At 46.7% G+C, this 22,510-nt stretch overlaps 1 long non-coding RNA gene across 1 annotated transcript in view; it reads left to right on the forward strand.

The window, feature by feature from the left end:
* Positions 1 to 22,510, forward strand: part of LOC132655316 (uncharacterized) — an 89,030-nt gene that overhangs the window by 40,342 nt on the left and 26,178 nt on the right. The window contains exon 3 of the long non-coding RNA XR_009593172.1: positions 7,869 to 11,222. This is a non-coding gene — a long non-coding RNA (uncharacterized LOC132655316). The remainder of the gene's footprint in view (positions 1 to 7,868; positions 11,223 to 22,510) is intronic.

Raw genomic sequence — 22,510 nt, forward strand, 5'->3', positions numbered from 1 at the left:
TTCTCCACGCTCTTAAATACTCTGCTCTCAAGTCCCTCCTTTCTGTAAATCCCTGCCAACCCGTTTCTTACTTTGACTCTTGACCTAGGTTAACTTTGTTAAATCCCGTGTACAGAAAGCTCTAGGATTAAAGGTGTGTTAGGGCTGAACCACAACAAACAAAAGACAAGTTTTCTCAGGGATCACAATAGGATCACCTCTCCTGTAGCAGTTGGAGCTGCTTGAATTCGCTTCTCCCAGTCTGTGAGGCTGTGTGCATGGTAGGATGGCGTTTGGAGCCTCCTGAGTGTGCTCCGTGGAGCTTGCTCTCTAGAGTTTGCTCCGTCCATCTAATGTATGAATGTGTATATGTCTGTCTGCATGTCTGTATCTATGTATGTTTTCATGTATTTATACATGAAAAAGCCTTTGGAGCTTGCCTCTGCTTCATTCACCGTGTGTGTGCGTGTGTGTGTTTTCCCCTTCTTTTCTTTCTCTATTTGCAGCCTCCTTCTCCTTTCCTTTTCCCTTTGAGTTTCTCTCCAAGATCAGCAGAGACAATTGCTAGGAGCTACCAGCTCCAGCAGTTAAAGAGTTAAAGAGAGTTTTAGAATTTCTGGGTGATATCAGCAGAAACAGCCACCAGAGCCACCAGCTTCAGCTGTTAAAGAGTTAAAGAAAGTTCTGAAGCCATCAGCTTCTGGCCCTGAGTTTCAGTCCTGGTTAGGGCTTTTCTCCTGTGTACACCCCACCTAGGTTTAACCCTGGGTGTCCCAGCCGGCTTTCGTCTGCACACCTTCAAATTCTGTAGAACCTTGTGTGTGATGTTTCTGCTTTGCAACGCTGAGCTCAGACTTCTCCTGCCTATTTTCAGCGATTCCTTTACCTGGTTTAGTTTTGAATATGTTGCCACTACTTTGTATTAGGCACATCTTTCAGTGTGGTTAAAGATAGGGAACAAGACCTTGGGGGTCATGGTACCCGTGCCATCTCAGCACTCAGGGACAGGAAAGACCCAGTTGGCTCGGTGGGTAAGAGGACTCGCTGCTCTTCCAGAGGACTAGGGTTTGATTCCTAGTGTTGACGTGGTGGCTCACAACCACTTAGAATTCCAATTTGAGGAGACCCAGTGCCCTCTTCTGGCCTCATGGCCTCGGGGAATGCAGGCAAAACACCCATATACACAATCTTTTAAAAAATAAAACAAAAATAAGATGAAATGGCATGTTTGGTTTTATATTGTGTCTTTTCTTTATGAGATCCATGGTTTTCACTGGTCTTATTCCTTCTGCGTTAACTACTTTAAAAACATTTTTGACTAATACCTATCTGCTGGTAAGGTATGCTCTGAAAACGTTGACCCTGGACTGGTAGAAAGTAGTGGGTGCCAAACCTCACAACCTGAATTAGATCTCCGGGGCTGACATGGTGGAAGGACAGAGCCTGCTCCTGGAGGCTGCTCTCTGGCCGCCGCACCCCATACATGATAAACAAGTGTAATAAATACAACGTCGAGGCATCGTTCTGTGGTATGAGAAATCTAATGTGATAGATTCTATCTATCCCCAGTTCTCAGCGCAAAGCTCTTAAAACCCTCGGATTTTCTTGAGTGACAATAGTCCTTTGTTATTAACAATGAACCCTTTTGTATGTTAGTGAGGTGACCCAGGGGTCCCTTCCAGGCAGAAACTTCCGGCTTCAAGTCCTGACAGCCCAGAAAAGTACCTGAAGGAAGCTGCACGAATGGGTGCAGCTCTACAGAGCTGTTGTACCGAGCTCGCCTGTGTGAGTGAGGTTCCGGTTCTGATCCCGGACGCACTGGAGCGTGTGCCCTGGATGAGGAGATCCGTGCCTGTAACCCCAGTGCTTGGAAGTAGTGGAAGGAGGATCAAAGAATTAGAAAAAAAAAAAAGTCCTTAAGAGCAAGACTTGCAGAGCTTTAAGCTGCTAAGCCTGTGGCAGGCTTCCATAGCACCAGAAAGGGCGGGAAGCCCTGACTACAAAAACACCCTCTGCCCCGCACACGCCCACCTCCCCGCTGCTCTGAGCTGTGGGCCTTCACCTGGGAGGTGAAATCGCGTCCTGGGTTCCCTGAGCCGGTCCAGCAAACTGCCAAAGCCGGCGATGAGACTGTAGGAGCTCAACTGAAGCCAGCTGTCCAAGAAACAGGAAATAAGCAGCCTGTGCTGGGGCCCTAAGGGGCGGCAGGGTTTGTCCTGGCTTTAACCCATCTTCTCTGACAGCATGTCCAGAAAAACGGTGTCAGAATGGAACTAAACTGTCTGGGACCCAGTTGCATTAGAAGTTGTCTTTCTTGCCTCGATTCTTAAGTTTTAGTTTGCACACAAAATGAGTTTTGTTATACATTTGCGTATACATTTATACTGTATTATACTGTGTTCCGATTCACTGCGCTCACGACCCTTCCCTATCCTCATTCCTGCTTCCTTCTCCAACAGCGTCCTGCTTTCTTGCCACATGTGTGTGTGTGTCTGCTGAAAGTGAGACTGTGTGGGAGGAAAATGCGGTATCCTCTCTCCCCATTGCTCTACCTTTTCCTCCCTCTTCCTTCCTGTTGATCCCTCCTTTCACAGTCCCTCTTCTACTTTCATGTTATGTAGATATAATCCGGGTTCCACACATGGGAGAAAACGTGGTATTTGCCTGAATCTTCCTGCTGTAGATCTCCAATTCTAGCCCAAGGATGAGGTCTTTCCTAAAGATTGCATGCTTTCATTGTTCTTTATAGCTGAATAAAGACATATATGTGACATATATATACATATATATATGACACACATATATGCTGATTATCAAGATATTTTGGACAGAAATCATGCATTAAAAATGCAAAACTCACGTAAGAATTTAGTGAATATTCATTTGAAAGAAGAAATGTGTCATTCTGAATAATCACTGACTTGGCACAAGAATGTCACTACTCAGGCTGGAGGGTTGGCTCAGAGGTTAAGAGCACTGTCTGCTCCTCCAGAGGTCTTGAGTTCAATTCCCAGCAACCACACGGTGGCTCACAACTATTTATAATGAGGTCTGGTGCCCTCTTCTGGCGTGCAGACAGAACACTGAATACATAATAAATAAATTAATCTTTAAAGAAAAAAAATTCACTTCTCATGAATCCATTGTCTCTAGCTATCAGTTTTATATACTCTTATGCTTAGTCAATTCTTGAGTTTTTTGTGAATTCTTTTTTTTAATATTTTTTGAGACAGTTTTTCTACTTAGCTGATGCTGGCCTTAAAGTCCCTCCTCCCCTGCCACACACTCTAGGTGTAGTAATTAGGGTGTGACTTTCACAGCCAGCTCAGCTCCTCTCATACTGGCCACTGGCCAGAGGCGGGGTCCACCGGAGGCGGGGCTTGCAGATGTCCTCCTCAAGTTCCCTCTTCCTAGAAAGTCAGCTAATCAGTTGCCCTTAGATGCCAGCTTTCTGATAAGGGGGAGAGTATTTCCTTGTATTGGTCATGAATAATGGTGATTAATATTTCATACAAGGAAGGGCTTATGGCACATGGTACAGCTGTTTTTAACTTGCGCTGGCAATAAAGTTCCAGCCCTCATAACTGTATTGTGCAATCATATAATTATTCTTGCTGTTATAGTAAATGCTATAATTTTAATAAAGCAGTGTAATTAATAAAAATTAAAATAAAAAAATGGAACAAAAGAAATTATGTAAAAGAATTGTTATCAGAGAGGCTTCGTGTGGTGGCGCTTGGGAAATCCTGTGGAAGATGAGGAAGGATCACCTGAGGCAGAGGGCTCAGGGACACCACAGTCAACCAACCTGGCCTCACAGGGCTCACAGGCTGAAGTAACAGAGGTCTGCAGGCCTGAGCGTCGCCTCCGCATGTATGCTACAGCTGTGTAGCTTGGTGATTTTGTGAACTAACAGAGGGAGCCGGGCTGCTGCTGCTGCTCTTGCCTGCTTTTCGACCCTTGACCTCCTACTGGGTTTTCCTGTGCCGACACAGTATGAGGGAGGGGCCTAACCTTACTGCAGCTTGACTGCTTGTTTGGTTGGTATCCCAGGGAGGCCTGCCTTTCCTGAAGGGATATGGAGGGAAGCAGTAGGGGTGAGGGGCGGGGAGCAGAGAAGGCAGGGAAGCTGCAGTCAGGACGTAATATATGAGAGAATAAATTAATAAAGCCCCTCATCCCCCGCTCCCCGAGAAAGAGAAAGAAATTAAGTAAATGAATATGCTCTGGCATCAATACATAATTTATGAAATCTGCTTTTTTCTCTTTGGTGTATAATAGAAGTTAACACAGGTTCTCTGGGCAAATTAAACTTGTATGCTGTTTGGTTAAAGAAAGTTTTATAGGTGGGGGTCGGGAGTTGCTTGTTTTCTGTTTGAGTTTTGTTTGTTTTTTAGCTAATCACTAGAACTTCATCACTCTAGTAACACACTGTGAATCTCACAGAGTGTAGGTTTTGGTGTTTCCAGTGTATGTAATCACCAAACACTTGAAGATGTTGAATATTTGAAAATGGAATTTAAAGATAGTCAGTACCAGGGCAAGTGTTAGAACTTAAAGATTTTGTTTAAAAAAATAAGCATGATCTTTACCTTCATGCAACATGTATTTTTTAAAAAGCCAGAAAATCATGGTTCAAAATATTGCTAGATTAATTTCCATAAAGATTAAAATAAAATGCTTAAATATGCCTAGGATACAAAATATAGTGATAAACCTTAATAAAGAAAAAGATTACATGAAATGTAAGTAGCAAAAGGTTAACAAAATGCATAAAGATTAATTTGAATATCTGAGAAAATTATCAAGCTCCAGTTGAACATGCACAAAGGCTTCAGACAGATAAATCATATAAGATAAATGCAAAGCACACGAAAGTTTAGTAAGCTTTATTGCAGTTAGTTACCAAAGCACCACGCTACTCGCGTTTACCGTACGTGACTTGCCCAAACTAAAGAACATGCAAACAAAACAAAGAAATGCAATATTGACACAACTGTGATCAAATAAGCATCTCTGGAAAACATTAAAAGCAATAGTCATTAATATCCACAGCCAAGTCCATCTGCTCACTGTGTAACAGTACTGATGGGATCCATCTCAAAGGAAGTCAGCCACCAGAATATAAAAAGCTCATGAGCCAATACAAGTTCACTGTATTCTGTTTGTAACACGAAAGCTGGAAACTGCTTTAATTATTATTGCAGGCGATGTAAATTAAATATTGTTATGCTAATCTGCGGAGGATTGTTTTTATGAAAACTCTAACCTGGACAGCTTACACTTCCTGAAAACAATGGTGAAAATGAGGCTAATTAGGTGTGCTGTGGCGAGTTTAGGAAATGTACTGAAACTTCGTGCTTGCGTGGGAAGGACTGTTAGGATATGCTTGATTTGAGTGGGAGGTGCTGGCTTTTGGCACGAATGGCTGATGAGCTGTCCCCACACTGTGACCTAAGCTCTAATAAATAAACATGAGGCAGAGGTAGAGGCCAGCGCTGTAGTGCCTGCTTCCTACGGTACCTGCTTAGTATGGTACCTGCTTAGTATGTGCAAGGTCCTGGGTTTGATCCCCAGCACTGACAAAAAAATACAAATGAATTAGAAAATTAAGGTGGAAATCATATTTTTCTGGGCTAGAGTCTACATTTAATTTATGGATGTTTGCGTATTTTTACAAAAGCTGCATGTGCTTTAATGTGTAGCTGTTAATGTGACAATCAAGTAGTGGCCCAGGAGACATTGAGTAAATACGGGAGGGGCTAAATCATGAAGCCAGTCAGAGTGGAGGACAATCAGCTGCATCCCGAGCGGCTCGTGAAGAATTCTGTCACTCTTAGGCCACAGCTGAAGATAACTTGCGTGAAGGTAAACCCTGAAGTGTACCCAAAGGATGCATTTTCAGGGGGCGGAGCATCGCGTGACAGATAAAAGCACGCCTGGGTCCTCCATTAGTCAGTGGGGAGAGGAAAGCACATCTGACCCCGCTTAAGCCGTGAACACATCTGAGGCTGCAGTCTCTGCAAAGAATGGGGCTGCTGACTAGCAGCATTGTGGCGTGGCGTGTGGGGTCGGGGAGAGGTGGCTTTGACACTGGGACTCCATGGAGGAGGCTGTACATCACAAAGAGACTCGATCATCGACATAAGCGTGCTTCGTGTGCCAGGACATCACCCATTAGACACTGCCTGACACGTCGCTGTACTTAATTAATTGTTTTGTGCTTTTTAATTGGAAGTGCCTGATTGACACTCGTGATTTAAAGTTGACATGCAATAGGGAACATAAAAAATGAAGTTTACAAATGGCGTTTGAATGTCTGCTAAGGCGATAAATTCAAATAGTTTTATTTTAATAAGCTAGGAAGAATTTACTAAAATTACTTGTAAATTTTGATTGGACATGTAGTGTGTTTGAAAAAAATATAAAATGTTAGACAAATATATAAGTTAAAACAAGGGAATTTTGCACATGCAGACATGTATAGTATGTGTGTGTGCATGTTTGCCTGTGTGTGACCATGTATGCACAGAAGCCTATGGATGTGTGTGCAGGAGTGTGTGCAGAGGTGAGGCCAGCCTCTTCCTCTATCACTGGGTACTCTGAGGATGCTGCTTCAGGTCCCCGGGGCCGGGATGATATCCAGGTAAGCCACCACACAGCACAGTTCTTGACGTAAGTGTTTAAGTGATTTTTTTTTTTTAATCATAATAGTTCATTAGTTAAAATCCATTGGAGGATACATAAGAGATTATGCACATTTTAAAAATAAAACCATTAATTCATCAATCAATTAGCAAGAATTGTAATTTGCGTCAGAGGTTCAGGAAAAGTTCAGGCTTTAAATTAACTATAGCAGAAAGTTATCTATTTAGACAGTTCCCAGTAGCTGAATTGCATTTAAAGCCCTCTGTTGGACGTTAAAGATGCGTAGCAATGTTATGACCAAAGTTATCAACTGAAATGTCACCGTGGCCAATCTGTACCACCCTGCAGAAGCCAGCAGCTTATGCCGCCTTTTGCATTTAAACAAGGGAATTTGTTGTGTTTTAAATGACTATTGAATGAATGCATCATACTTAAGAGAAAATCATTAAGAAAAGCGTAAGAAGCAAATATCACTGGTGATCTGCCACAAAGAACTTCTATGGCATTGGTGTTTCAGCTCCCAGTCCTGAAAGTAGTTATATGCATTTAAAGTGACGGGAGTAAATTGACATAGTTTCTAATGTGTTACATCTGAAGTTTAACTTGCTGCCTTCCCTCCCTCCCTCCCTCCCTCCCTCCCTCCCTCCCTCCCTCCCTCCCTCCCCTCTTCTCCCTCCTTTCCCTCCCTCCCTCCTTCATTCCCTCCCTCCCTCCCTCCCGCCCTCCCTTCCTCCCTCCCTCCCTTCCTTCCTTCCTTCCTTCCCTCCTTCCCTCCTTCCTTCCTCTTACTTTCTCTTTTAGACAGCGTGTGCGCGCACGTCTCACACACCAGGAACTGAGAGCAGGCCATAAGGTGGAACCCTGGCCTCACACTGCTAAGATGGCCAAGAGCCTGAAAGTGAATAGTCCATGGGCCTTGGGGGGGGGGGGAAGAAAATACTACTGTTCTACTAAAAGGACATAGCAGTTAAGCGACTTTTCAAAACCGAAAGACGTCGACAGGAGAGCCAGGGCAGCCAGGTGACTTCTGAGCTAGGTGGGATGTTGGCGAGAACAGGGGTGACAGCTGCTCTCTGGACCTGTGTGTTTACTTCTAGTGTTTTGCACACGTGCTAAGCAGGACCTTTCCCACAAGCTACGCGCGCAGCCCTCTATGAAACATTTCTTACTTGCCTGGCAGAAACAAAGTTATCACTGTGTCTTCCAACATATGACAAACACTGACTGTTTCTTGATTTCAGTTTACCATGGACAAATTTCTCAACCTCCTCCATCCACAAGCTCCATACCCAGCAAGCGGCGATGACAATTACTGCGCATCTCTCTTTCCACGACAAGGAGAGTCTATAAGGCTTGTGGGCCTATTTTGAGCGCAGCCTGGTAATCTATACTTTCAAGATTGGAAATGACCCTGAACTTGAAACTTCAGAAGCCAACAGTGAATAGTTCACAACTGCTGCATGAGCAAGATCCAGGCTCAGTCCCAGGCCCAGCAAAGACCTTGCACAGTTACACCACGGACTGGCAGGAGCGGTATGAGCGATGGAAGTGATGTCTGTGTTTGGGCTGATTCACTAGGTAGCCCAAAACACGCAGGTATGACCTGCAAAATCCGGAATAGTCAAGGACATTTTGGGTGCCAATCAGTTTGAACAGGAACCCCAGCTCTGGGCAGTTATTTTAATGCTGTCACTACTAACCTCTGTTAAACCGCTCATTGGAGGCTCCTCGCGTCTCACACCCAAGCTGAGTGTCAGCTCTTTGTACACTCAGCCTTGGCTTTCACAGTGACGGGCACTGGAGTTGGAAGGGTAGTTCAGTAGCTCTACCAGGAATGGTAGGCCAAATCACAGTATGAAATTCAAAGTTACTGGAGGCAGGGGTGGAGCACCACAGGTTCAAGGCCAGCCTGGAACACATATTAAGATGACTTTGTCTTGCGTAAAACCTGAACAAACTATCGCCAGTGTGCGGAGTAAGCAGGTCCAATCGCGTAAGAGCATCCATCTTGTAAAAGCTTCCATCTGGCTCCTTCTCATGCAGGGCCAGAGTGGAATGGTTTATAATGACAGAAACAGGCACTCTGAAGGTTCAGCCCCTGAGGGTTCTAGAAAAGCCCAGTCATGAAGAGGGATGCCACTGAGAGGTGTCCTGGCTTTTAACTTCCTACCATAAATTAGTGGGCAACTTTCATGAACTAAAAGCGCAGCCAGTGAAATTTTGTCAATCTGGAGAGCTATAAGGCAGCTGTAGAAAATAAATTAGGTACACCTAATTTCCCTATAAAAATATAATCCTGAACTATGATGCCTCCCTTGCTTTGGGGATTAGAAAAAAAGCCTCTTCAGTGAATGCTTCTCAGACAAGCATTTTGCTTTGCAAGGGGCGTTCTGTCTTCTCAACAGAAAAATGAGCCTCACCAAAGACTTCATAGAAGTAAGCAGAGGAGACAGCTCTGCACATGGTCTGTAGTGTTCTCAGCCAGTGGCTTCGCTGAGCCCCACGCCCACCCTGTGCTATGCCCCGAAGGGCTGCTGCTCTTACTTATCACTGTCCTGATCCTCACTGTCAAAACATGGTGGATTTTCCTGGAAACACCGTGTAATTGCAAAGCCTCTGTGCTCAAGCGTTACCTCACCCATTTCATCACTCTGCTTTCCTAACTGGAGAAAAGAAACCCAAGATATAAGACATCAGTGGGAAATTGGCACCATGGATATTGGAGAACCAATGACACTATATTAAACTTCAAAATGAAAGAGGGGTCCTGAGGGCAAAATTTACTTGCTTCTACTTTCAAAGGTCAACAGGTAACAGTCTGCAGACTGTGGTGATTTTTCAAGGCGTCTGTAAATACGTCGAGTGTTTAGGCGTGAATGCTGTAACCTAATCATTTTGCTGACTATAAATTCCCAGCCGTCAGAGCCTTTCATTTTCTTCTCAGCCTCTGCTCAGACACAAGGCTGGAGCAGGGCCACGTTAAACTAGACTAGCAAATGTTGCTGCCACTTTCTTGTTTTTAGACCAAGTATTTTAGGCCAAAATTTTAGTGCCTGCAGAAGAAAATTACTAGAAGAAAATGAAGTTTGTAGTATAAATATATTTTTTATTTATTAGAATATCTAGCCTTGCTAGATCCAGTACTTTCAGTGTTTTGTGGGTAGCAGGATCAATTGCTGAAAAAAAAGAAGGCTAGGAATTATGTTAAAAAATTAAGCAATCTCTGTTGGTGTCAAATGAAATAGTCAAAATTCTCTGGTATCTGCAGTTTGGAAACTTCTAAAATCAATGTCTTTCTCACATAGTCATAAAAATATTTTTCCTAAATATTAAGGGAAAAAACTTAATTAAAAATGTTTACAGTGTCTGATAGGCAAAGGGGGTTTTTTAAACAGTGAAGAGGTTGCAAATACAGAAGAAAGAGGGAGGTGGGTGGGTAAAATACAGACGTCTGAGAAAGCCACAAAAAGCCATACTACTAACGACTTTCTTCAAAAGCCCATCATATATTCAGTTTCATGTAAAAATACACATATGTAGTTTTAATGAACTTTTCTCTTATAGGCTTGACAATGCTCCCTCCAGGAGCCCAAAATACCTAACAAAATCCCTGATGCCAGCCGTTAGAAGCCCTGCTTTGAGTTGTTGGCCAAGGCTGGCCAAGAGACACCCAAACATACATCTCTCAATGGTCCTTAGTTACCTCTCAGAGGTGGAAGGTACGTTCCCATCGCTGAAGGCACCATGCATTCTAGACACAGGGCCCAGAGACCCATAAGTTGGAACTGACCTGAAAGCCCCTCCCTCAGGACTACTTTTCCTGGTACCTGAAGGCACCTTACACACTTCCAAAGGAAGGAGGCAATCAGCCATCCTGCCCAGCTATGATACTCATGAGCCCCACCAACCATCCGCATAGCACAATAACCGTGAGGGTGCAGTAATGGCACAGAGACTTTGGCTGTAACCAATAGCTCTCCACTCGGACTCAAGACACACTCAACAAGAAGGAAACTATGCCTGGTACTGCAAACCTAGCCAACTACTCAAAGCTAGGGAAGTCATGGCTACTGGCAGAGAACCTACAACTGCTGATTCACCGAACTGTCATAATCCCTTACAACAGTCAATAAACATTGTCCTTACACCCATAGACACGTTTAGTTTCCACCCCTCATCAAGGAGATCCAACTGATGGAGACCACTACAGAAACCCTCAACCAGCCCAACAGTGAAGTTCTGAAGCCAGTGGACATATCTACAAAACACTCCTGCACCTAAGGCTAGGAGAACGTTGAGGAAGGGGGCAGAGGAGCTGTAAGAACCAGAGAACGGGGACTTTTCTGTGAGACTGTGCCTCCTGCCTGGGTTGGAAGTGACATCTACAAAACCTCACCAACATGACTGCCCAAATGTAAGCCAGGCAAGGACAACACCAGTGAACATGCCAAGCTGGACAGAGAGGCGCCACGAGGCCTCAGCCCTACACAAAGAACTACAGCAACTGAGGCAAGCCAGGACGGGGCACACTGGTCTCCCCCAGCAGGAGCCTGTCACTCGGCTGTCCAGTGCCAGTCAGCCTGGAGAACGCACATGTAAGTAACATTCTCTGGACTGAACTGGTTATATTTAAGAATGTGTTTGTGTGACACACATACATATGTGTGTGTGTGTGTGTATATATATATATATATTCATGCAATAATAACCAGTGAAAAAAGAGGCCATGAATTTGAAGGATTATAGAGAAGAGTATTTGGAAGTGTTTGTAGGGAGGAAAGGAAAAAAAAAAAACCCTGAAAACAAACCTTGAAAAAAATATTAAAAAATTACTTCTATGTCTAAGTTCTAAGCTGTATAATCTGAGTGACTTTTAAGAGAGCAACACTTAATAATATTGGTGTTTTTAAAGTGTTGGGTTATTATTAATAGAAAAACAGATTGTTTTCCTTTATTTGAAATTAATAGCTCTGTTTTCTCAGACCAATAAAGAATGATCTCCCTTGTACTAGTTGAAGATGTAGAATCGATGACCCTGTAAATAGTTTGCCTTAGTCTGTTCTCAGGTCATCATCACTTTTGGGGTAGGAGTCTCAAGATGGGGAACTCTAATCACTGAGAAGTCTTAATGGACTGGGTTAGTTGACTTAATATTATCTTCTGATAATAATGCATATATTTTTATGACATTTAAAAATGGTTTTCTTTTAAAATGCGAAGATTTCTGCGTGCCACCGTTTCAGTGATAAGAAATCAGGTTTGTTAGGAAAGGTTGAACATTTACCAGCTGCAGCAGGAGATCCTTGTTAGGGCCAGGTCAGTTGATCCAATTACTTGGTGAGAGAGGAGTCGAAGCCATGGGCTCCATACATGAGCAAGCTAATCACTCTCAGACAGAAAGGAGCCTGTCGACAGCATTGCCTGCAGGTGCAGCCTAGAGCTCCCCTACCCCTGTCCTAGCAGCTGTTGGGGAAGGAACGCTGTGGCTTGCTGGACCCTGCTGTAAATGCTGGAAGCGCCCCAAGCCTGTCTACAAACGGGCGGGACAGCGCATGCTCTTGCATTTGTCTCACAAACCCATGCTTACTAAAAGCGTCGGCCTCCGTCAGGACAAACCCCGGAAAGGACACGGCCTCCGTGAACGCACGCTTCCTTTCCTCCGCACACAAAGCAACATTCTGTCTGTGCAGTTCGGCAGAGGATGCTGTGGAGCTGGGATGGTAGCGATGGCAGCTGTGGAAAGGATTCGCTGCGAGCCACAGGAGGAAGCAAGCGGGCAAGTCAGCAGCCTGGCATAACTAAGGAAGACAAAAACTGTTTAAAAATACATCACCTAAGAGTAGCCATTTTAAAAAAACAATTTTAGGCTTATCTTCAATGGCATTGAGGACTCTCAATGACTTGTGGACCCGGCACACATTGCAGAAGTTTCCCATCAGTGCAGACTGGAACCCTATGTGTCCTGGCTGCTGCCAGCCACCACCCTGCTGCCCATCTGTGTGAGACCTCACGAGTGGATTCAACCATATGCCCTCTGTGTCTAGCTTGCTTAACTTAGAAGACTGTTTTGAGATTTAACCATTTATGAATAAAGTTTTATTGAGACAAAACTAGGCCTATTCATTTACACGTTAGCCACAGCTGCCTCTTCATCTAAAAGACAGCCATGTGTAATTGTGATCAAGGGTTTATGGCCACTGAAGCCTAAGACACATCTCTTCTGGCCCTTTTTGAAAGCCTAGAAGTCTAACTCAGATTAATATTAAAAAAGCTTCTTCACATTATTAGTTGCCTGTGGCAATTTTGGCTTATTTCACAGCCTGAGAAATAGTATTAATGAGCTGTTTATCACACTGCTGTCATTAATAAACAGCCTGAAATGCCAGGATTTAAGTTTTCTTTCCTCAGGCCTGCTTACAGTGAAAGAGGGCTCATTTTCACTTCTTCCTGGTACACATTTTACGTAATGAGGATGTGTGAGAGCTGATGAGTGAGTCTGGGCGCAGAAAGTTCCAAAGCATAACAGACAGTTGTAGGTTCTGGAGTGTTTAATTTTCCCTCCTTTGTCCTCTTTATCACGCATTTGTGCGGGACAGAAAGATGCTCACGAAGGGTGGGACCACAAAAGCAGATCTTGCGGCTTTTTACTTAAATGAATAAAAGTTCATTAGCTCATTGTGTTGGGTTAAATTGGATAGGGCTCTCTTTATTAGTGCTGCTAAATTATATGTCGATAGTTCAGGCTAGTCTGTACATTTCCGCCTCTGTTATCAGAGCAACCAGGAAGGACGTTTATGCAGTGGTTGTAAAATGCAGATGCCACGGTGGATAACTCCGGTTCCCATGAGGTCAAGTTTCAATTATTTTCTCCAGGTAACAAGACGAGTGCGCCTGGGAGGACTGGCCAGATAAGATGGCGCCTGTTTCGTCACATCTCTTGAAATGAGTAGGGCCAAGGAACACTTTATGGAGACCAGCACGGTAATAACAACCAAACAACTGAATAGTCTTGACTTTGTGCCCGGCACTGTTCCGGGATGTCTCATGCATCATCCTGCCTGATCCTTACGGCAAACAAAAGGCCAAGGAAGCGCATGCTTATCCCTGTTTTCCATGTCAGGTTAGGGTGTGGAGCGATGACTAGCAATGTCCTTCTGCTTTGGCAGTCACCTTCTCTTGATTGACGTTCAAGGACTCGGCTCATCCAAGGTGCATGGGACAGGAAACATTCCCAACTACCAACAGAATTCGGGCACTTTCTCTTCCTCCAGCTCTGACTTTGGATTCACTCAGTCCCTGTAAGGTTGTCTCCATCTACCCGCACGATGCCCTCATATGGAGATGGATTCCCTCTGCCACCTTAACTTTCCTCTTTTGTTCCCCTCCTCGCCCACCCGCTCATACACACCATGAAGTAACATCAGATGACTTGCATTTCTTGAGATGTGTTCTTCCCATATGACTTCAAATCCACTTTAAGCAAATTACTCAACCTTTTTGCAGTTTTGAAACTCTTAGAAACCATGCTAGCATACAAATTGTACAGTGGTAATAATGGTATAGCCGCAAAGCTGTGCGTCGTCACCACTGTCTCTCTCCAGAACACTTTTATCAAGGTCCCCATTGAGCAAGCCCTACACCCGTTAAACAGGTTTCCTCCCGTCTCCTCCCAGCCCCCAGCAGCCCATATTCTACTTTCAGCTGTTATGAATTTAATAGCTCTACATAGTTCACATATATGGTCTACAGCTATCCAAAGCTGCAAACGTGCATGATAATCAGTTAGGGAGTCTCGATTGGGTCTCATGGTTTTGGAGGCTTTAGCTCACGGCTGGTTGGCCTTCCTCTTTTGAGCCTCTGTTGAGGCGGCATTACTCAGGGCAGGAATGTCTGGCATGGAAACCTGCTCACTGACTCGCAGCCAGAAAGCCAAGACAGAAGAAGAGGAAGAGCCAGGGCCCACTGTGCCTTCCCAGGCATAGCTCCAGCAACCAAACCCTGTCCTTCCTCGGAAGGTTCAGCTGACTCCTTAATGGCAGCAGTAATTTTTTTGTATAACTTGTTGAGAGAGTTTGTGCAGTAGCTGCAACATTTTACATCTCTACCACCATGACACAAGTCACTGATTCAACCTTAGCCCTCACATTTTTTAAATTGATACAGTGCTAGTAGTGGTTGTTAAGTGACAAAGGAACCGTCAGTCTTTGCAACCCTGAGGCTCCATTTGTGACAATGAAGCAAAAAGTAGCGGTCATTCACACCATGGTATAAGGAATCCCGGGAAGCCTGCATGTCTCACTGGTCTGCTGGCCCTGTGATGCACCAAGTGCATCACTTAACTTAACTTCCACGTGGCCAATTTTCTGTTTGTGGCAGGTTTTCTCCACACATTCAGGAGGGCTGTTTGGAATGTATGACTGGCATACGCAATGAGCAGATCTGAGGCTGCGGAGATGGCTCGGTCGGTCACACGCTTGCTGCATAAACTGAGGCTTTGATTTGGACTCACAGGGAAGTGCGGGCTATAGTGATGCACACTTGTGATCCCAGCACTGGAAGCGGCACAGGACGGTCCCCATAGCTTGCTGGACAGCGGTCTAGCTGAATTCCTGAGTTACAGTTGACGAGAGACTCACCTCAAAAAAAATAAGGCAGGAAGCAGTTGAAAGACACCTGATGTCAACCTCTGCCCTGTTCACATACGTGTACAGACACAGGAACACATATGCAGAGGAAGGCAGGGAGGGAGGAGGGGGGTATGAAGGTGTGATACTCAAGGTGTAATGTGCGGGTGATGTAGTCATTGAGAGCGGCTGCCTGTGTGGTCCAGATGTGCGGAAGAAGAAAGACATTGCTAATAAAATGAACACCTGCTACAGACTTTGCACACGAAGAGAATAAGCCCAGGAGGTCCTGACGTTTAAAGGGATTCTTGGTGGCTGTGTGTGGTGGCGCATGTGTGTAGTTCTAGGTCAGGCTAGGCTCCATAGTGACGCTTTGTGCCCAAACCAACCAAAGCAGGACCCCTAATATACTAAACATCTAATCCTCGTGAGAACAGGAAAGATTTGCCTTGTTCTGGCCCTTCCTCTCTTTCCTCCTGCCTCCTGGGTACCATAAGGGAGCATGCCTTTCCCATCACCTCCCCCTGCCATGGTGTTGTCTGAAACATCAGATTATAGGCTGAAACCGGGAACCTAAGTAAACCTTTACTCTCCTTAAATAGTTTCTCTCGGTTCCTTGTAGAAGCAAAGAAAGCTCCAGTGACACACACAGAAGTTAATAAGGGAGGGAAAGAAGACAAGAGATAGGCTGTTAAGTTTCCGTCTCGCAGGGCTGTGTGTTGGAAGATATACAGCCAGAAAGCCAGTGTGATAACTAATGGCCAGGGTTATTCCAGGAATAGCTTTGGACAAAGCTTGGGGACAGAAAAAGAATAATGTGTGGGTTTTTAATTGAACTACTTGGGAACTTCTCCAGAGGGAAAAATACTCTCTTCAGATACACAGTGATGAGGGGCGAGCACCGAGTACCCTGAGATTCAGCCTGTTCCCTGAGAAAGGCATTACGCCCTCGGAAGGAATTTCTCCTGAGGCCCCACTTCTCAGTGTTGCCACAATCCCACCTAAGCATGAAATCGGGCACGGTAACTGTTCTCAAACCATACAGCATCCACCAATGCAAAGCTGGTCCCTGGACCTGAAAGTCCATTCTCCAACTTCCTACAATGAGACATTCCTACAATGGGAATGTTCCCTGTGGTCTTCAGTGCTCTTTCTTCAGTGAGAACAAGTGGGTTTTCAAGACTATTTACTGTGAATATTATCCAGTATGTGAGGCTCTGAGGAAGGCTGGATTTCTTGGGTTTTGTTGGATCAGGCAAGTAGTTAGCAAATGTCACCCATCCAGCCTTTCCAGGACCACAGTCAGCCTCTATACTGCCCCACTGAGGGTCACCTAATACTTTCCTTTGAGTTTCTCTTGGACATAGATTAAGTAAAGAGGTAGTGACAAAAAAAGAAAGAAGTCTAAGCATAACCACCTATAGTTTTCAGTTCAAAAGCTCCCTCCTGCCCGGCCATGCAACAGCTAGTCAATGTGTCAGTTTGCTGGGGAAAGCGGTGCGGACCAAACACACACCCCTCATTTGATACAGTGTTTCACGTAGCCTAGGTTGGCTTCAAGCTTGCTATGTAGCCAAGAATGACCTTGAAGTTACAATTGTTTCTCCTTAACCTCCGGAGTGTCAGGATCACAGGCCGGCGTGTGCCACCACACCTAGCTACGCTGTGCTAGGGGTGGAAGCCACAGCCTGAAGCGTGCTAGGATGACCAGCTGAGCTATATTCTCAGCCCAGCTCTGCCTCTTCTTTGACCAGAACTTTAGTGCATTCAATGTAGCAACTGTGGCAGAATTTAATGGTTATAGAAATGTCCCCCTTTTCTGGCCTCAAAAAAAGGCACTTGGCTTGACAGTGGCCATATTTCACTGTCCTCGTCCTCGGTGATTGAGTGCTGGTTAGACTTTAGACAGCGCCGTTATCTTGAGTGCCTCATGCAGATTGCAATGATTCACTTGGGAAGGATTTTTAAAAGGCGTTGGACAAATCATAAAGTCCTCTTTTCCCCAGGGACCAGCTCCCGACACTCCTGAGGGAGCAGAGAAGATTGCTTTTCATGGAATTATGTACATAGCGTCAGGAGGTGCTGCTTCCAAGCGAGGCAAAGGAACAGAGCTGCAGGCGGAAAGGGGACCCTGGGCAGGTGCCATCGAGGCAAAACAAACAAACAACGAACAAACAAACAAAAAACAAAACCCACCTTGATTTACTGCCTTTTGTATGCCTCTTTATCTTCCATTTCAGATCACACATTCCGTGCTGCCTGACACTGAAGGTGTTTTTCTAGGACTCAATTTATTGTGCCTCATGGGCCTCAACAACTTCAGTTTGCCTAGAGCAATCCCACAGACAAGCACGAAATAAATGTGGCATCTAGGAAGCCAGAGAGTTGAGCCTGGAGCAGCTGCAGGGACTGCAAAGGGGCAGTAAGCATTGAGCCAGGGCTGAGGCCTGCAGCTGGGGAGCCAGCCGGAGCCCCAGGCTCTCCTGCTGGGGCTCTGTGCCAAAGAGCACGCTGTTGCACCAAGTCCCCAGAAGGCTGCCTGTAAACAGAGACCACATCTGCCTTCCCACACTGAGAACTGGCATCAGCAGATCGTTTCATAGGTGGTCTGGTGTGCCCCGGGCTGGCCACAAAGTGACTGCCTCTGCCAGGAGAGGGCCAGAACCTCAGGCACGCACGCCAGGCCTGGTTTATGCTGTGCTGGAAACCAAGCCCAGGGTCTCAAGGGTCAAGCAAGCACCCCAGCAAATCAGTCTATCGCACCTCAGTTTTTCATTTTTAATTGAGACAGAGTCTCACATTCCTGATCCTCCTGCCTTGGGCAGCAAGGCTGGCTTTGCAGGTTGATTTCTTTGCAAACCGAGAAATGTCATCGTAAAAGCCCATAAAGTCTGTTTATGTTAAACCACCTGGTATGGGCAGTGTGGGCTCACATGGTAGCTCAGGCTAGCCGACAGGTCACTATGGAGTTGAGGGAGGCCTTGGCTTCATGGCCGTCCTCCTGTTTCAGTGTCCTGAGCGCTAGGGCTACAGGCAAGAGCTCTGTGCTCAGAGCAGTGGGCGCAGGCCTCATGACATCGGCTCCGACAAGAGCGCTTTCCTTTCATCCCGGTAAACTGCAGATGGGATCGCGGCCTTGCACACGCAAAGTCCAAGTGGATCTGCTGGTCTGTATCTCCGGCTGTAGCCCTCCCTCCGCTCTAAGTGTGCTCTAAGTGTGACTTGGAATCCTGTGTGTAAGCCGTGGGAAAAGCACTCTGCAGTGAGCATTGGTGAATCAGAGGAATCCGGGAGAGGTTTAAGCTAACCTAAAAACCACGTGTGGCCATGCTGTGTACGAAGGCTGCGCTGCGGCCTGGGGTGTCACCGGTCTGGGTGAGCCGGCCCCGAGCTGCACACCTGACAGACGGCATCACTGTAGGACCCAGAAGTGACTTCATCCAGCATCTGGAGGGGTTCCTGCAAAGCAAGGACAAGCAAGTCACCAGCTTGTGAGACTAAGCTGGAGATCTGGCCTGTCTTTACAGGGAAGGCCCCGACCGTTAGAAGTTTGTTCTTTAACCAGTGGAGACATGTTTGTCTTTTTAAACTGGAGAGCGTGTGTTTCGAAAGCGCTGGGAGAGGAGTGGTGATCGGCATTGCTGTCTCTGGCATGAATTCACTTGAAGGAGGCTTGGTGGGATCATTTACCTCTGCTTTATTTTCCAATCTAATGTTCTTTTCTTTTTACCTCCACAAACTGGAACTATCATCCATAGTGTTTTTTTCCTGAAATGTTTATTTCTATTATTTCAAATTACGGGTGCTTATGTGCATCTGTGAGCACGTATGTGCGTGTGAGTGCAGGTGTGCACAGAGGTCAGAGGCGCTGAATCACCACGAAATTGGAGTCAAGGCCAGACAGAGTGGCGGAGGCACAAGATCAAAAGAGGCCAAGGCACTGTGGAGGGCAGCGGCCAGTGCACCTAGACATCCACAACAGACGGGGCCGCTGAGGCGGAGTTCTGCCACCGAGCCCAGGCTGAGGTTCCTTGGTCAGCACGTAACGTCATCTGGACCCTCGGCACTTGCTGGGTTAGCTCATTGCTTCTGAGGTTTGCCTTACCCCACATCAGGAATTGGCTGGCTTCAAACAAGAGTGTTATTCTTCCAAGGTTCCTGAGGCCAGAACACCCAACTCAAAGCGGGAGAAACGGCATCCCCTGAGCTCCTAGCTGGCGGTGGCTGCTTATGCTTGTATTCCGTGGCCGTAGGCCGTGACCTCCTCTACTTCTCTGTTGTCACTGGGTGCTCCTTCTTGTCTTTCCTCTCTGAGGCTGTGTTTGAATCTGACACCAGCCACTGGATAGAGCTACCTAGCCCAGCAAAGACTCATCTGGCTTCCAAACCCTTGCGGTCTAAGTCAGGTCCCAGGTCCAGGACCCGGTGAATATGAATTGTGGGACTGCCATTGGTCAGGACTGTCCTCCTCACAGGTTAAGAAGTCAAGCGCGAACAGAATTTTGTAACCCTTTGTGCGCCCATCTTTCTCTTACACAGTCATCTTTACTGCTTTGGTGTGGTGAAATTATCTGGTAGCGTCTGCAAAATTCAGAACAAAGAACCGAGGAAGCAGCTAAGTGTGCTGGTGCGTAGTTAGCCTCAGCCTTCCAGGGCAGGGGGGCTCCTCTGGCTGGAGGCAGCCTGGTCTACATAGCTGGCCTCAGGCCAGCCCAGGGCACATGGTAAGTCTTGTCTAAAAACAACAACAGAAAGAATAGGAAACTTAATATTGCAGAAAGGTGACAAAATGTGGCTCTGCAGAGTGTCCTTTAGCTAATACAGGCACAGTGAACACGTGAAGAAAACAGTTCCACTTTGAAGAGCAGCGCTCTGTCCTTTGGGTCTATGTTTTAGGCAGAGCCAGACGTCAGTGAGTTACGCTTCAAAGACCCTTGCTGTGTGCTCACACACTCGGGGCTGTGTCATGCGAGCAGGTGTGATATCCCCTGTACTGAATTTTTGGGTTGCAGTGAAGCCATGCATGCAGTTAGAGGGAGAATGCAGATTCTAGGAGTGGAGGCGTGTCTAGGCCTCTGGGGAGGGCACTTCGCTCCTCAGCCAGGTTTCCAAGTGCGTGTGAGTAGCGCGCTCACCCCAAGGGCAGCCTGTATGGCGCAGGAGCGGGGGGAGTGGCAGGGGATCGTGGCGAGACTGAAGGCAGACGGGCCAGGGAGAGGGACCAGCACAAGACCCTTGGGTGGGAAGCGGCTTTCCTCCTCAATACCTGCCACGTGGGCAGCTCTGTGTTACTGTTAGCGACCTGGGGACCTCAGGGATCAGCTGTCTGCCCTCTGCAAGGAAGGCGGTGGCAAGCAGGGCCAGCCCGTGTTGCTTCTCCCTTTTGTTTTCTAGACATCACCATCATGCCATTTAATAAACAACTGCTTAAATCATCCTCCAGCTCTGAGGGCCTGAGCTGCCGATGAAAACTGAGAGATTTGCTCTCCAGGCAGCCTGTGTGAGCAAGAGCTGTGGGCGTAAGGAAAGGCAGGTCCCTCCTGGCTTCACAACTAGAACGGGAGCCAGAATTACAGCAGGCCTTCCTCCATGCAGCCCACACCCTTCCTGCCCCTCAGCTGATCCTATCTCCTGCCCAACCTGCCTCTTTCAGGCAGCATCCTTCCCAGGCCTTCCTTAAGCTTGCCTCTGTTTTAGTTCAACATTTGACTTTTTATTATTGTGGTAAGAAATATCACACACACACATACAAACACACACACCACACCACACTGAAAATGAAGTTTACTATTTAAACTATTTTAGGTGTGTAATCCAGTGCCGTCAATTACATTTACCGCCCTCTGCAGCCACCACCATTACCTATTTCAAGAGTATTTTCATCGTCCTAAATAGAAATGTTTCAGAAATGACAACTATCCCATTCCCTTCCCCTGCTCTACCTGGTAACCTCTATTCTGCTTTTTCTCACTATGGTTTTGCCTATGCTAGCTACCTAGTAAAAGGAGAATCAGATTTATTTCATTATGTGATCTCCGATTTCATTCACATTGTGGTGCGCATTAGGATTCTCTCTGTTCTGGTGGCCGAATAATCCACACAGCGAGTACACAGCAGTAAATCACCTGGAGGGGAAATGCCTTCCTCAGCTACTCACTGCACCTTTAGAAACGCAGATTCCGTACGGACGTTAATCCTTATTCAAGGCAGCCATATTACTGACTAGCATAAGTCCGTCAGCTTTTAATATTCATGTGGTAAATGAGATTGTTTTTGTGAGCAGTGACAGCCTGCTCATGAGGCAGGAGGCGGCCGCTAAGCACACACAGCCCAGAGCCCACTTGATGCTTCTGGAGCTCTCCTGGAGCTGGAGCTGGGGTAGGAAGCAGCATCAACAGCAGCATACGTGACGTGACGAGGGTGCTCCGTCAGTGCTGCCTTGCTAACAGGAAGCCGAGGTCAGAGAGGCCGAAGTGCTCGTCCAGGGTCACACAATTGCAGCTAGAGCACCGAGCAACCCTGAGCATGGGAGGGCTGGTTCCTGGAAGAGGCTGTGCTGGTCTCCCCCACCCCTTCCTCCACAGGAAGGGCCTGCTGGCGGCGGAGGGCAGCAGCTCTCTGGAGTCAGTTTGCCCCGGCTGCAGTCAGGCTGACTGTAACTCCAGGAGCAGGGAGAGTCAGGGCACAGCAGCCTTCCCGGCCAGGGCCGGCTCGGCCCTGAGCTCCGCCCTCCCGTGCTGGTGTGTGCAGGCCCAGCTCCCTCAGAGAGCCTCTGATCTGCTGTCCTTCTCACAGGGTCTATGCAGGTTAAGTGAGCAGACCTACGTGAGTGCGGCAATGCAGAGTTCACGCGTGACGCCTGGGCACTGCGACACCCCGAGTGGACGTCCTTCACGGCTATAGCCGCGGTGCAGTCTTACACAGCGTCCTTGAAAAAACATGCCCACCCTTACCAAATACAAAATAGGATGTGGGCACCTGCAGAAGGTGGAAGAAGAGAAAACCAAATTCACTGCCTGCCCAGCCCAAGGGCCCTCAGCACGGACCTGTGTTCAGGAGGCACCGTCGAAAGCCAGAGGCGGGACCCTGCGGGAGAGGCCAGGCCACCCGGACACTGAGCTGTCGGACACTGTCTGAGGCTGAGGTCGGCACAGGAGGCACAGTGGCTGACCTCTCACAGGAGCGTATGTGCTGGGGCAGAGCCGAAAGACAGACCTCAGAGAACCGAGATGAGGACTGACGGGCTTGTCAGTGTGAGG

The sequence above is a fragment of the Meriones unguiculatus genome, chromosome 7 (assembly GCF_030254825.1).
Source record: "Meriones unguiculatus strain TT.TT164.6M chromosome 7, Bangor_MerUng_6.1, whole genome shotgun sequence".
Classification (NCBI taxonomy): domain Eukaryota; kingdom Metazoa; phylum Chordata; class Mammalia; order Rodentia; family Muridae; genus Meriones; species Meriones unguiculatus.